The sequence below is a fragment of the Cherax quadricarinatus genome, chromosome 2, assembly GCF_038502225.1.
Source record: "Cherax quadricarinatus isolate ZL_2023a chromosome 2, ASM3850222v1, whole genome shotgun sequence".
NCBI lineage: Eukaryota > Metazoa > Arthropoda > Malacostraca > Decapoda > Parastacidae > Cherax > Cherax quadricarinatus.
The window spans coordinates 81,377,483-81,391,835 of record NC_091293.1 but is presented as its reverse complement, the minus strand read 5'-3'; the positions used below and the strand labels follow the sequence as shown (position 1 = coordinate 81,391,835).

The 14,353-nt window shown below is 44.8% G+C and overlaps 1 non-coding gene across 1 annotated transcript; it reads right to left on the bottom strand.

Annotated features, from left to right (window-relative positions):
• Nucleotides 1-10,587: 10,587 nt before the first annotated feature.
• On the bottom strand, nt 10,588-10,659 carry TRNAP-UGG (transfer RNA proline (anticodon UGG)). The gene has a single exon. It is a non-coding gene; the product is annotated as a tRNA-Pro (tRNA).
• Between the last annotated feature and the right edge of the window lie 3,694 nt (nt 10,660-14,353).

Genomic DNA, 14,353 nt, shown 5'->3' with positions numbered 1-14,353 from the left:
TGATCACTACTACTCTTTGTGTTCTATTTGTTAGGAAATTACAGATCCATCTACAAACTTTTCTTGTTATTCCTTTATTGCGCATTTTGTGCGCTATTACACCATGGTCACACTTGTCAAAGGCTTTTGCAAAGACTGTGTTGTCAATAAAGACTACGTTGTCAATAAAGGATCACATACTGCATATGTGTTCATATTTCCATTGTGTCGGTATTTTATACCATTTACTTCCATGATAAGGGAGGTTAGCGCTATTGGTAAAGCTCGTGGACCAGGGAAAGAGTGGACCTAGTAGCGACAATCAAAGAGGCGGGGCCAGGAGCTGTGAATCGACCCCTGCTACCACATATAGGTGAGTACAAACACACACACACACACACTCACACACACACACACACGGACAGACGTACACACACACACGCATGCACATGCAACAGGCCTAGTGTCTAATCGACATGTGCCTAGGACAAAATGGTAACTAACTAACAGGCACTGTGGGTGCCACTAACAACAATTTTCAACACATTTGTCGTAATGGGGCAACTACCTGAGGTGTGGAAGACCGCAGATGTAGTCCCAATTTTCAAGAAAGGAGACAGACAGGAAGCATTAAACTACAGACCCGTGTCACTGTTATGTACAGTATGCAAAGTCACGGAGAAGATTATCAGGAGAGTGGTGGAGCACCTAGGAAAAAAATAAGTTTATACACGATAACCGGCACGGTTTCAAGGAGAGGAAATCCTGTGTCACAAATTTACTGGAGTTTTACGACAATACTTTAAGTATACCTGGAGAGTGTTTCGCTGGTCAACGCCCCCGCGGCCCGGTCTGAGAACAGGCCTCGTGGTGGACCAGGGCTTGATCAACCAGGCTGTTACTATTGGCCGCACGTAAACCGACGTACGAACCACAGCCCGGCTGGTCAGGTACTGACTTTAGGTGCCTGTCCAGCACCTTCTTGAAGACAACCAGAGGTCTATTGGTCTTCCGTCTTATATATGGTGGGAGGCAGTTGAACAGTCTTGGGCCCCTGGCACTTAATTTGTTGTCACTTTGTAAGACAGGAGAGAAGGGGGTAGACTTCATTTTCTTGGATTGTAAGAAGGCTCTCGACACAGTTCCATACGAGAGATCAGTGCAGAAGTTAGAGGAGCAGGCAGGCTAGTTTATATCTTTATTATGCACCCCATACCCATCCCGTGGGCGGTAGTCAAAAGATTACAGAGGTACATAATGGGTCCAGGGACTGGACCCCAAAGTTTTGATAGCTGAGCAAGTTACGAAGGTAATGAACTCCAGGTAGATCTGGTCGCAGTCATGACCAGCAGACACGAAAAACAGGAAAGGCACTCACTGGATCAGGGAATACCTGACAGGAAGGAAATAACGAGTGATAGTATGGGACAAGGCATCAGAGTGGGCGCAGGTGACGCGGGGTTCCACAAGGGTCAATTCTAGGGCCGGTGCTGTTTCTGGTATATGTGAATGACATGACGGAAGGGATAGATTCAGAGGTGTTCCTGTTTGCAGACGATGTGAAGCTAATGCGGAGAACTCAAGCGGACGAGGATGAGGTAGGACTACAAAGGGATCTGGACAGGCTGTAGGCCTGGTCCAAGAATTAGCTCTTGGAGTTTAACTCCACCAAGTGCAAAGTCATGAAGATTGGGGAAGGTCAGTTAAGACCGTGGACGGAGTACAGGCTAGGGGACCAAAGGCTGCAAACCTCAGTCAAGGAAGAGGATCTTGAGGTGATTATCATACCGAGCACATCCGAGGCGCACACCAACCAAATAACTCCTGTAGCATATGGGCTTCTGGCAAACCTAAGAATAGCATTTCGACACCTGCGTAAGGAATCATTCAAGACACTGTACACTGTGTATGTTAAGCACATTAAGAAAGAAAAATTGCAAAGGTTTGCAACAAGACTAGTCCCGGAGCTAAGGGGTATGCCCTACGAGGAGAGGTTAAGAGAAATCAATCTGACGACACTGGAGGACAGGAGGGATAGGGAGGACATCACAACAAATAAAGTGCTGAAAGGAATTGACAAGATGGTAGGGACAGAATGTTTCAGAGATGAGATACAGCAAGGGTCACAGCTGGAAGCTGAAAACTCAGATTAGTCACAGGGATGTTAAAAGGTATTTTTTCAGTCATAGAGTTGTCAAGAATTGGAACAATCTGGTGATGTGGAGGCAAGGACCATACATAACTTTAAAAAGAGGTATGATAAAGGTAACGATCAGCGAAGAGGCGCGGCCAGGAGTTACGAATCGACCCCTACAACCACAGGTAGGTGAGCACAGACAATAGTGTGGCTGTAAAACCTGGAGTTTACCTGGAGAGAGTTCCGGGGGTCAACGCCCCCGCGGCCCGGTCTGAGACCAGGCCTCCTGGTGGATCAGAGCCTGATCAACCAGGCTGTTGCTGCTGGCTGCACGCAAACCAACATACGAGCCACAGCCCGGCTGATCCGGAACTGACTTTAGGTGCTTGTCCAGTGCCAGCTTGAAGACTGCCTGGGGTCTGTTGGTAATCCCCCTTATGTGTGCTGGGAGGCAGTTGAACAGTCTCGGGCCCCTGACACTTATTGTATGGTCTCTTAACGTGCTAGTGACACCCCTGCTTTTCATTGGGGGGATGGTGCATCGTCTGCCAAGTCTTTTGCTTTCGTAATGAGTGATTTTCGTGTGCAAGTTCGGTACTAGTCCCTCTAGGATTTTCCAGGTGTATATAATCATGTATCTCTCCCTCCTGCGTTCCAGGGAATACAGGTTTAGGAACCTCAAGCGCTCCCAATAATTGAGGTGTTTTATCTCCGTTATGCGCGCCGTGAAAGTTCTCTGTACATTTTCTAGGTCGGCAATTTCACCTGCCTTGAAAGGTGCTGTTAGTGTGCAGCAATATTCCAGCCTAGATAGAACAAGTGACCTGAAGAGTGTCATCATGGGCTTGGCCTCCCTAGTTTTGAAGGTTCTCATTATCCATCCTGTCATTTTTCTAGCAGATGCGATTGATACAATGTTATGGTCCTTGAAGGTGAGATCCTCCGACATGATCACTCCCAGGTCTTTGACGTTGGTGTTTCGCTCTATTTTGTGGCCAGAATTTGTTTTGTACTCTGATGAAGATTTAATTTCCTCATGTTTACCATATCTGAGTAATTGAAATTTTTCATCGTTGAACTTCATATTGTTTTCTGCAGCCCACTGAAAGATTTGGTTGATGTCTGCCTGGAGCTTTGCAGTGTCTGCAATGGAAGACACTGTCATGCAGATTCGGGTGTCATCTGCAAAGGAAGACACGGTGCTGTGGCTGACATCCTTGTCTATGTCGGATATAAGGATGAGGAACAAGATGGGAGCGAGTACTGTGCCTTGTGGAACAGAGCTTTTCACCGTAGCTGCCTCGGACTTTACTCTGTTGACGACTACTCTCTGTGTTCTGTTAGTTAGTTAGTTAGTTTAATATGTTTATTATGCACCCCATACCCATCCTGTGGGCGGTAGTCAAAAGATTACAGAGGTACATAATTGGTCCAGGGACTGGACTCCAAAGTTTTGATAGCTGAGCAAGTTACAGAGGTAATGAACTCACAATTTACAAAGGTAATGAACTCACAATTTACAAAGGTAATGAACTCACAATTTACAAAGGTAATGAACTCCAGGTAAGTCTGGTCACAATCATGACAAGTTACAAAGGTATTTACAGATTACAGAGGTACGTAATGGGTCCAGGGACTGGGCCCCCAAAGTTTTGATAGCTGAACTAGGTACAAAGGTAATGAGCTCACAAGTTACAAAGGTAATGAATTCTGTAGAATGGTTACTTACGTTTATACTTTGGCTACAATCATGAACAAATTATAGAGTAATGAGCAATTCACACTTCCACACCCGGTCACAACTGTAATGAGTTATTGGTGCAAATATTGATTGTTGAGTCACACACACCACACACACACACACACACACACACAGTGAATAGGGTACATTATTAACGAGAAGAAATTGAGGTGGATCTACGCCAGGACGTACATCGAGCTGGATCTACTCCAGGACGTCACATCGACCTGGACAACCTACACTGCTACAACTGCACTACAAGTACTGTATCACCTATGAGTGGTTGTTTGGGTGTGGGGTCCAGGTTCCAATTTAACCGCCAAGCTGAATGTGAATGGTCTAACTCTCATAGCACGATAAAGAATAGGCACTCAAGTATTCAATAAGGTTTAGCAAATGGTAATCCATTGAACAAGGCGATTAACTCACTATAAGCAGGTGATATAGGCAACACTGCAAGGGTGGGAGTCAGGTCAGAAGAGGTTGTGGACACAAGCGACAACTGAGAATCTACATTACACTCCAAGCACAAGCCACCTACCTTTCAGTACATAATAAACCCACAAATAATTCCACACACAATTACACACAAAATTACACACACACACACACACACACACACACACACACACACACACACACACACACACACACACACACACACACACACATATCCAGACACACACACACTCCCCCCTCACCACCGACATCTCACTACTTCCCCTGATCCATCCCCTCCCTCGATCACCCTCCCCTCCCCCGTTCACCCCAAACCCTCCCCACCCCTCCCCACTCAGCTCCCAAATAGCCACAGTTCCTCCACTACTTCCCCCCCCACACTCTGACACACACACTACTAACCTAACATACAGAACTACATAGGTTTCCCACTCTGAGGCAATCAGGATAAAACAAAAATGGGTTGCCAGAGAGTAACAAGAAAAACCAAGGGACAGGAGGAGGAAAATGCACAGGAAGATTGGGCAGCAGAGCTCATAAAAAGGGATCATGAATGGGAAAAGAAACTAGAAGAACTTAGCATGAGAATGGAAGAGAGGATAGATATGGAAAGCAGGAAGTGGGAGGTGCATGTCAAAGCAGCAGAAGCTAGGATACAGAGTTTAGAAGAGGAACTGAAAAATCTGAAACAGCCTAAAGAACTAAAGAACATTTTGGGATTGACAACAGAGACTGCTACCTCAGCCACAAATAAGGGGACTGTAGGGAAAGAAGGGGCACAACTGCATGGAGATGCTCTATCAGAGGAGACTGTAGCAAATGAAAGAGCTAAGCTTTATGTGGAGGCCCTAACAGACAACAACAGAGCCCAAGGAAAGCCGAGAAGGGAAAATGACAGGCCACTGAGCCCAAGTACATTAGCCAGTGAAACTGATGAAAGGAAAGCTGCAGTGGAGGAAACCAAATTAAATGAGGGGATACACAGGGATATGCAGTGGGAGAATGAAAGGGTGAGGTCAGTCTTTGTGTATGGGCTCCAGGAAGTCGAAGGGGAAACATATGAAGCAAGAAAACAAGGGGAAAAAAAAGCAATTGAAAGCATCATGAAAGCAATAGGAGAAGACGATATGACCCAGCTGGAAAATTTTCGGAGAATAGGGGGGTTTGTAAAAAAAAGAACCCGGCCAGTGAGAGTGACCTTCAAGGCAGAAGCGACTCGGACCAGGATACTGCAGGAGAAAGCACGATTAAGGGACATGACGGCATACAGGAGGGTGTATCTCGACCGCGACAGAACACAAGAAGAAAGGAAGAAACTGAGAGAGATGGTACAAAGGAGAAAGGAGGAAAGAGAGGGGATGGAGAAGACAGACAGGAGATCCCAGACCCAGGAAGAAGATCTAACACAGCCCCCCTCACAACTTTCTATAGAAGCCTCCCAACCAGGTCAACCCCAGTGCAACCAAACACTCTAAATCAAAACACCCATGCCACATCCAATGCCCCCACCCACTACATTACAAACTTCACCCCCACAGCAACAACCCATAGTTCCCTACCAGGTCTCCCACTTCCCCAACCCCAATATACTTCCCAGACCACAGTCTTAGAAAAGAAGTTGAAGGTGTGGTATACAAATGCAGATGGAATAACAAACAAGTATGAGGAGTTGCACGAAAGAATCAAAGAGACATCCCCAGACATAATAGCACTCACAGAAACAAAACTCACCAGAATAATAACAGATTCAGTCTTTCCATCCGGATATCAAATCTTCAGGAAAGACAGAGGGAGGAGAGGGGGAGGAGGAGTTGCACTGCTCATTAAAAACCAGTGGGGTTTTGAGAAAATGGAAGGAATGGATGGCATGGGCGAAAGGGACTACTTAGTAGGAACAATCCAGTCTGAGGGACATAAGGTGATAATTGCAGTAATGTACAACCCACCACAGAACTGCAGGAGGCCAAGAGAAGAATACGATGAGAGCAACAGAGCAATGATCAACACACTAGCCGAGGTGGCCAGGAGAGCACACATGGGGGGAGCAAAGTTACTAGTTATGGGTGATTTCAATCACAAGGAGATTGACTGGGAAAACCTGGAGCCCCATGGGGGTCCCGAAACATGGAGAGCCAAGATGATGGATGTGGTACTGGAGAACCTCATGCATCAACATGTTAGAGACACTACCAGAGAGAGAGGAGAGGATGAACCAGCAAGGTTGGACCTTGTATTCACCATGAGTAGTTCGGACATCGAGGGTATCATGTATGAAAGGCCCCTGGGAGCTAGTGATCATGTGGTTCTGTGCTTCGACTACATAGTTGAGCTCCAAGTGGAGAGAGTAGCAGGAATAGGCTGGGAAAAACCAAACTACAAAAGGGGGAACTACTCAGGCATGAGGAACTTCCTTCAAGACATTCAGTGGGAGAGGGAACTGACAGGAAAACCAGTACAAGAAATGATGGACTATGTAGCAACAAAATGCAAGGAGGCAGAGGAGAGGTTTGTTCCCAAGGGAAACAGAAATAATGGGAAGAACAGAACGAGTCCTTGGTTCACCCAAAGGTGTAGGGAGGCAAAAACTAGGTGTACTAGAGAATGGAAAAGGTACAGAAGACAGAGAACTCAGGAGAATAGAGAAATCAGCCGAAGAGCCAGAAACGAATATGCACAGATAAGAAGGGAGGCTCAGAGACAATATGAAAATGACATAGCATCAAAAGTAAAGACTGACCCGAAGCTGTTGTACAGCCACATCAGGAGGAAAACAACAGTCAAGGACCAGGTAATCAGACTGAGGAAGGGTGATGGGGAATTCACAAGAAACGACCGAGAGGTATGTCAGGAGCTCAACACAAGATTTAAAGAGGTATTTACAGTGGAAACCAGTAGGACTCCAAGAAATCAGAACAGGGGGGCACACCAGCAAGTGCTGGATGAGGTACATATAACCAAGGAGGAGGTGAAGAAGCTGCTATGCGAACTTGACACCTCAAAGGCGGTGGGACCAGACAACATCTCTCCATGGGTCCTTAAAGAGGGAGCAGAGATATTGTGTGAGCCATTAACAAAGATCTTCAACACATCATTTGAAACTGGGCAACTCCCTGAGGTATGGAAAATGGCAAATGTAGTCCCAATTTTTAAAAAGGGAGACAGACATGAGGCACTAAACTACAGACCTGTATCTCTAACGAGTATAGTATGCAAGGTCATGGAGAAGATCATCAGGAGGAGAGTGGTGGGGCACCTGGAAAGAAACAAGTGTATAATTGACAACCAGCATGGTTTCAGGGAAGGAAAATCCTGTGTCACAAACCTACTAGAGTTTTATGACAAGGTGACAGAAGTAAGACAAGAGAGAGAGGGGTGGATCGACTGCGTATTTTTGGACTGCAAGAAGGCTTTCGACACAGTTCCTCACAAGAGGTTACTGCAAAAGCTAGAGGACCAGGCACACATAACAGGAAAGGCCCTGCAATGGATCAGAGAATACCTGACAGGGAGGAAACAACGAGTCATGGTACGCGACGAGGTGTCAGAGTGGGCGCCTGTGACAAGCGGGGTTCCACAGGGGTCAGTCCTAGGACCTGTGCTGTTCTTGGTATACGTGAACGACATAACGGAAGGGATAGACTCAGAAGTGTCCTTGTTTGCAGACGATGTGAAGTTAATGAGAAGAATCGAATCGGACGAGGATCAGGCAGGACTACAAAGAGATCTGGACAGGCTACAAGCCTGGTCCAGCAACTGGCTCCTTGAATTTAACCCTGCCAAATGCAAAGTCATGAAGATTGGGGAAGGGCAAAGAAGACCGCAGACACAATATAGTTTAGATGGCCAAAGACTGCAAACCTCACTAAAGGAAAAAGATCTGGGGGTGAGTATAACACCGAGCATATCTCCTGAGGCGCACATCAATCAGATAACTGCTGCAGCATACGGGCGCCTGGCAAACCTACGGATAGCGTTCCGATACCTCAGTAAGGATTCGTTTAAGACTCTGTACACCATCTACGTCAGGCCCATACTGGAGTATGCAGCACCAGTTTGGAATCCACACCTAGTCAAGCACGTCAAGAAATTAGAGAAAGTGCAAAGGTTTGCAACAAGACTAGTCCCAGAGCTACGGGGATTGTCCTATGAAGAAAGGTTGAGGGAAATCGGCCTGACGACACTGGAGGCCAGGAGGGTCAGGGGAGACATGATAACGACATATAAAATACTGCGCGGAATAGACGAGGTGGACAAAGACGGGATGTTCCAGAGATGGGACACAGACACAAGAGGTCACAATTGGAAGTTGAAGACTCAGATGAATCAAAGGGATGTTAGGAAGTATTTCTTCAGTCATAGAGTAGTCAGGCCGTGGAATAGCCTAGAAAGTGATGTGGTGGAGGCAGGAACCATACATAGTTTTAAGGCGAGGTATGATAGAGCTCATGGGGCAGGGAGAGAGAGGACCTAGTAGCAATCAGCGAAGAGGCGGGGCCAGGAGCTGTGACTCGACCCCTGCAACCACAAATAGGTGAGTACAAATAGGTGAGTACACACACACACACACACACACACACACACACACACACACACACACACACTTTAGTTTAATATCTTTATGCACCCCATACCCATCCTGTGGGCGGTAGTCAAAAGATTACAAAGGTACATAATGGGTCCAGTGACTGGACCCCAAAGTTATGATAGCTGAACTAGTTACAAAGGTAATGAACTCCAGGTAGATCTGGTCACTAATCATGGCAAGTTACAGAGGTAATGAATCAGCTTCACTCCTATACATGGTTACAGTCATGAACAAATTACAAAGTAATGAACCACTGATACGTCCACACCTGGTCACAATTGTAATGAGTTATAAATACAAATATTAAGTGGATCATACACCCACACTAGTGCGCGCGCGCACATACACACACGAGGGCGCACGCACGGACATGTGCACACGAGCGTACAAATATATGCATACACACAAGGACGCACACCCACACACACACACCCACACACACACACACCAACACCCACACACACACACCCTCACACACACCCACACACACACCCTCACACACACCCACACACACACACCCACACACACACACACACCCACACACGCACACACACACCCACACACGCACACACACACCCACACACGCACCCACACACACACACACACGCACACACACACACACACACACACACGCACACACACACACACACACACACACCCTCACACACACCCGCACACACACCCTCACACAAGCAGGGGTGTCACTAGCACGTTAAGAGACCATACAATAAGTGTTCTGTTAGTGAGGAAATTATAGATCCATCGACCGACTTTTCCTGTTATTCCTTTAGCACGCATTTTGTGCGCTATTACGCCATGGTCACACTTGTCGAAGGCTTTTGCAAAGTCTGTATATATTACATCTGCATTCTTTTTGTCTTCTAGTGCATTTAGGACCTTGTCGTAGTGGTCCAATAGATGAGACAGACAGGAGCGACCTGTTCTAAACCCATGTTGCCCTGGGTTGTGTAACTGATGGGTTTCTAGATGCGTGGTGATCTTGCTTCTAAGGACCCTTTCAAAGATTTTTATGATATGGGATGTTAGTGCTATTGGTCTGTAGTTCTTTGCTGTTGCTTTACTGCCCCCTTTGTGGAGTGGGGCTATGTCTGTTGTTTTTAGTAACTGTGGGACGACCCCCGTGTCCATGCTCCCTCTCCATAGGATGGAAAAGGCTTGTGATAGGGGCTTCTTGCAGTTCTTGATGAACACAGAGTTCCATGAGTCTGGCCCTGGGGCAGAGTGCATGGGCATGTCATTTATCGCCTGTTCGAAGTCATTTGGCGTCAGGATAACATCGGATAGGCTTGTGTTAATCAAATTTTGTGGCTCTCTCATAAAAAATTCATTTTGATCTTCGACTCTCAGTCTGGTTAGCGGCTTGCTAAAAACTGAGTCATATTGGGACTTGAGTAGCTCACTCATTTCCTTGCTGTCATCTGTGTAGGACCCATCTTGTTTAAGTACGGGCCCAATACTGGGCGTGCGTTGTTCTCGATTTTGATTTGGCATAGGAGAAGAAATACTTTGGGTTTCTTTCGATTTCATTTATGGCTTTTAGTTCTTCTACCCTAAATTACATCTGGTCGCTACAATGTTATTTACATCAGGTCCTTAGGTTTAAGACACGAAAATATTAATTATTCATGCAGTGTTATCTTAATTTGAGATATTGAGAAAACAGACGGGCCTGTCCGGGATTTGAACCCGGGACCTCCTGCACCCAAAGCAGGAATCATACCCCTAGACCAACAGGCCGCGGTCTTCTAGTTCATTATTATTGTTTTTACAATCAACAAACTGCGTTCCTGATAATTTTAATTTTTACTTTGATATTTCTTTCAAAAGTAAAAAAAAATTGATGAGAATATGTTAGTTAAGTTTCTAAGAAAACTGGATTAAGCAATAGTTAAGCTTTTTTCAAAATGTGAGACAACATTTCTTTACACCTGCTGCTCTTGTTCACTTAGCAGGTGTTTTCTAACACCTGTTGTCCCTCTTCATCTAACTGTAAGTAGGTACCTGGGTGTTAGTCGACTGTTGTGGGCGGCATCCTGGGGAACAAGATTAAAGGACCAAAAATAACAAAAAGGCACAATACCGTGACTGGAACGATACACAAATAACCCGCACATAAAAGACAGAAGCTTACGACGACGTTTCGGTCCGACTTGGACCATTGACAAAGTGACTTTGTCAATGGTTCAAGTCGGACCGAAACGTCGTCGTAAGCTTCTGTCTTTTATGTGCGGGTTATTTGTGTATTAAAGGACCAAAATGGAAATAAGACAGATAGTGCTTGTCTTATCTTGACCTCGATGAGGCACTGACTTTCTTGGGTCATCTTGGTTGGCTAACACTCCCCAAGGTTAATATTCCAAACAAATCTTATGTTATCTTACTTGGGTGGCATCCTGGGCAAAAATAAGCCAGAAAGCACCTAAAGTCGGTACCTGACCAGCCGGGCTGTGGCTCGTACGTTGGATTGCGTGCAGCCAGCAGTAACAGCCTGGTTGATCAGGCTCTGATCCACCAGGAGGCCTGGCCACAGACCGGGCCGCGGGCGCGTTGACCCCCGGAACTCTCTCCAGGTAAACAGTCTGATGACACGACTATAGGTTAATAATATAACATAAGGTGTTGGGGCTCTTGTGGCCTGGTGGCTAAAGCTCTCGCTTCACACGGCGATGTCTGAGTTTGATTCCCAGCGAGGGTAGAAACATTGAGCGTGTTTCTTTACACCGGATGTTCGTTCACCATTAGTGAAGTGCGATCATGGCATAAAAGCACACAAAATGCGTGATATAGAAATAACAGGAAAAGTAGGTAGATGGTTAGTAGACAACAAACTATCGTTACACCTAGGGAAAACTGAAGCCATTCTCTTTGGCACGAAACATAAACTGAGAAGGGTAAATAATTTTAATGTTCAATGTAATGGGGAGCCCATCACTTTGGTTTCATCAGTAAAATATTTGGGAATCCCCTTTGACCCATGCATGTCAGGAGAATTGATAGGGAACAGTGTAGTAAAGAAAGCGAATGCCAGACTGAAGTTCCTGTATAGACAAGCACAGTGTCTACCTACTGAGGCTCGCAGGACCCTATGTCTAGCCCTTATACAATGCCATATGGATTACGCTTGCTCTTCTTGGTACTCTGCCTTGACAAAAAAACTGAAAGATAGACTGCAAATCACCCAGAACAAAATCGTAAGATTCATCCTGGGGCTGGGACCAAGAGAACATGTAGGCCAGGATGAATTACAGCAGTTGGATATGCTAAATGTTGAAGACAGAGTAAAACAACTGAAGCTAAATCATGTTTATAAAATTGCTCACAAACAATGTCCAGAATATCTTGCTGTCAATTTTGTCAAGGTTGGGAACCAAAGCAATCATAGTACTAGGGGGAGAGAGCACAACTTTGTAGTACCCACAGTCAGTGGCCAGGCTTCAAACACCTTTTATTGTACAGCAATAAAGGAATGGAACAGACTACCCGCACATGTCAAAGCCAGTCATAGCATGAACCAGTTCAAGAAGGGTGCCAAAAGGTGTCTGATGAATGTAGCTACAGAAAGGGAGGGGAATGATTTTCTATTTTTTAGCTAACATACGTGTAAATTTTACCTTATTCCTAGTAATGACCCTCGTATGGTAGATAGTCTTAATGACCCTCGTATTGTAGATAGTCTTAATGACCCTCGTGTAGTAGATAGTCTTTTTAGTATGATAATAAGATGTTATCTTCATTGTAGAATAATAAGAAAATATTATAACCTTTATATTATAATAATAAGGTAAAAGGACCACAATGGAAATAAGTCACTCTGTCTGACTTTTTTGGGTTATCCCAGGTTCTCTACACATATGCTGCTATGTATGATAATTCTATGTAACTGTATTTGTGTATACCTGAATAAACTTACTTACTTACTTACTTACTTATGGATCTATAACTTCCTAACAAACAGAACACAAAGAGTAATAGTAGAGTAAAGTCTGAGGCAGCTACAGTGAACAGTTGTGTTCCACAAGGCACAGTACTTACTGATACCAGAATTTGCATGATAATGTCATCCATTGAAGACACTGCAAATCTCCAAGCAGATATAAACCAAGTCTTTCAATAGCCGTCAGAAAACAATATGAAGTTCAACGAAGACAAGTTTCAAATACTCCGCCATGGAAAACTCGGGGAAATAAAAACTGTATCTGAGTATAAAATAAATTTCAATAGCAAAATAGAGCGAAAACTAATGTAAAGGACCTGGGAGTATTAATGTCAGAAAATCTCACTTTCAAAGATAACAACAATGCACCTACCACATCTGCTAGGAAAATGATAGGATGGATAATGAGAACATTCAAAACTAGGAATTCTAAGCCAGTGATGATTCTCTTCAAATCGCTTGTCCTTTCTAGGCTGGAATGTTGTTGTACACTAACTGCCCCTCTAAAGGCAGGCAAAACTGCAGACCTGGACAATATACAGAGAACCTTTACTGCATGTATAAGTACCATAAATTACTGGAAACGGTTGAAGACCGGTTGAAGACTGTACTTTTTAGAATGCAAGTGAGAAAAATGCATGGTAATATATACTTGGAAAATCCTAAAAGGACTAGTCCCAAATCTACACACCGAAATCACTCCCTATGACAGCAAAGGACTCGGCAGGCAGTGCAACATCCCCCCAGTGAAAAGCTGGGGTGCCACGAGCAAGCTAATAGACAACACAGTAAGTATCAGGGGCCCAAGACTGTTCAACTGCCTCCCAGCATACATAAGGGGGATTACCAATAGACCCCTGGCTGTCTTCATCTGGCACTGGACAGGCGCCTGAAATCAGTACCTGGTCAGCCGGGCTGTGGTTCGCACGTCGGTTTACGTGCAGCCAGCAGTAACAGCCTGGTTGATCAGGCCTTGATCCACCGCGAGGCCTGGTCATGGACCGGGCCGAGGGGGCGTTGACCCCTGAAATCCTCTCCAGGTATACAGTTAGATGTAAGTACAGTTACGTAAGTTTAGGTCATAATAATCAAACAGTAACAAAGTGATTTATTTCTCCTCAGAATCATTGCTCAAATTTTTCCTAGTTGTCTGTATAAATTATTTCCCGACTAAAGGATTATCATCTTACATCTCAGTTAACATGTGGCATGAATTAACCTTTTACTTAGGTTTCGTTTAAGTAGGCTTATGCAGGTACACATAAATACAGTTACAACTGAATATAACATCCGAACATTATATATACAAGTTACTGGCAGATGTAAAATATCTTATGTCGATTTAACCTAAAATAACCCAAGACGGGAGGTTATTATTGGTAATTTACACTGCGTATGATAACTGCATTTATGTATACCTGTGGATAAATAAATTCTCACTACAGGCAGCACACTCCACCAATATTCAATACACTAAACCTACTCACCATACAAAAC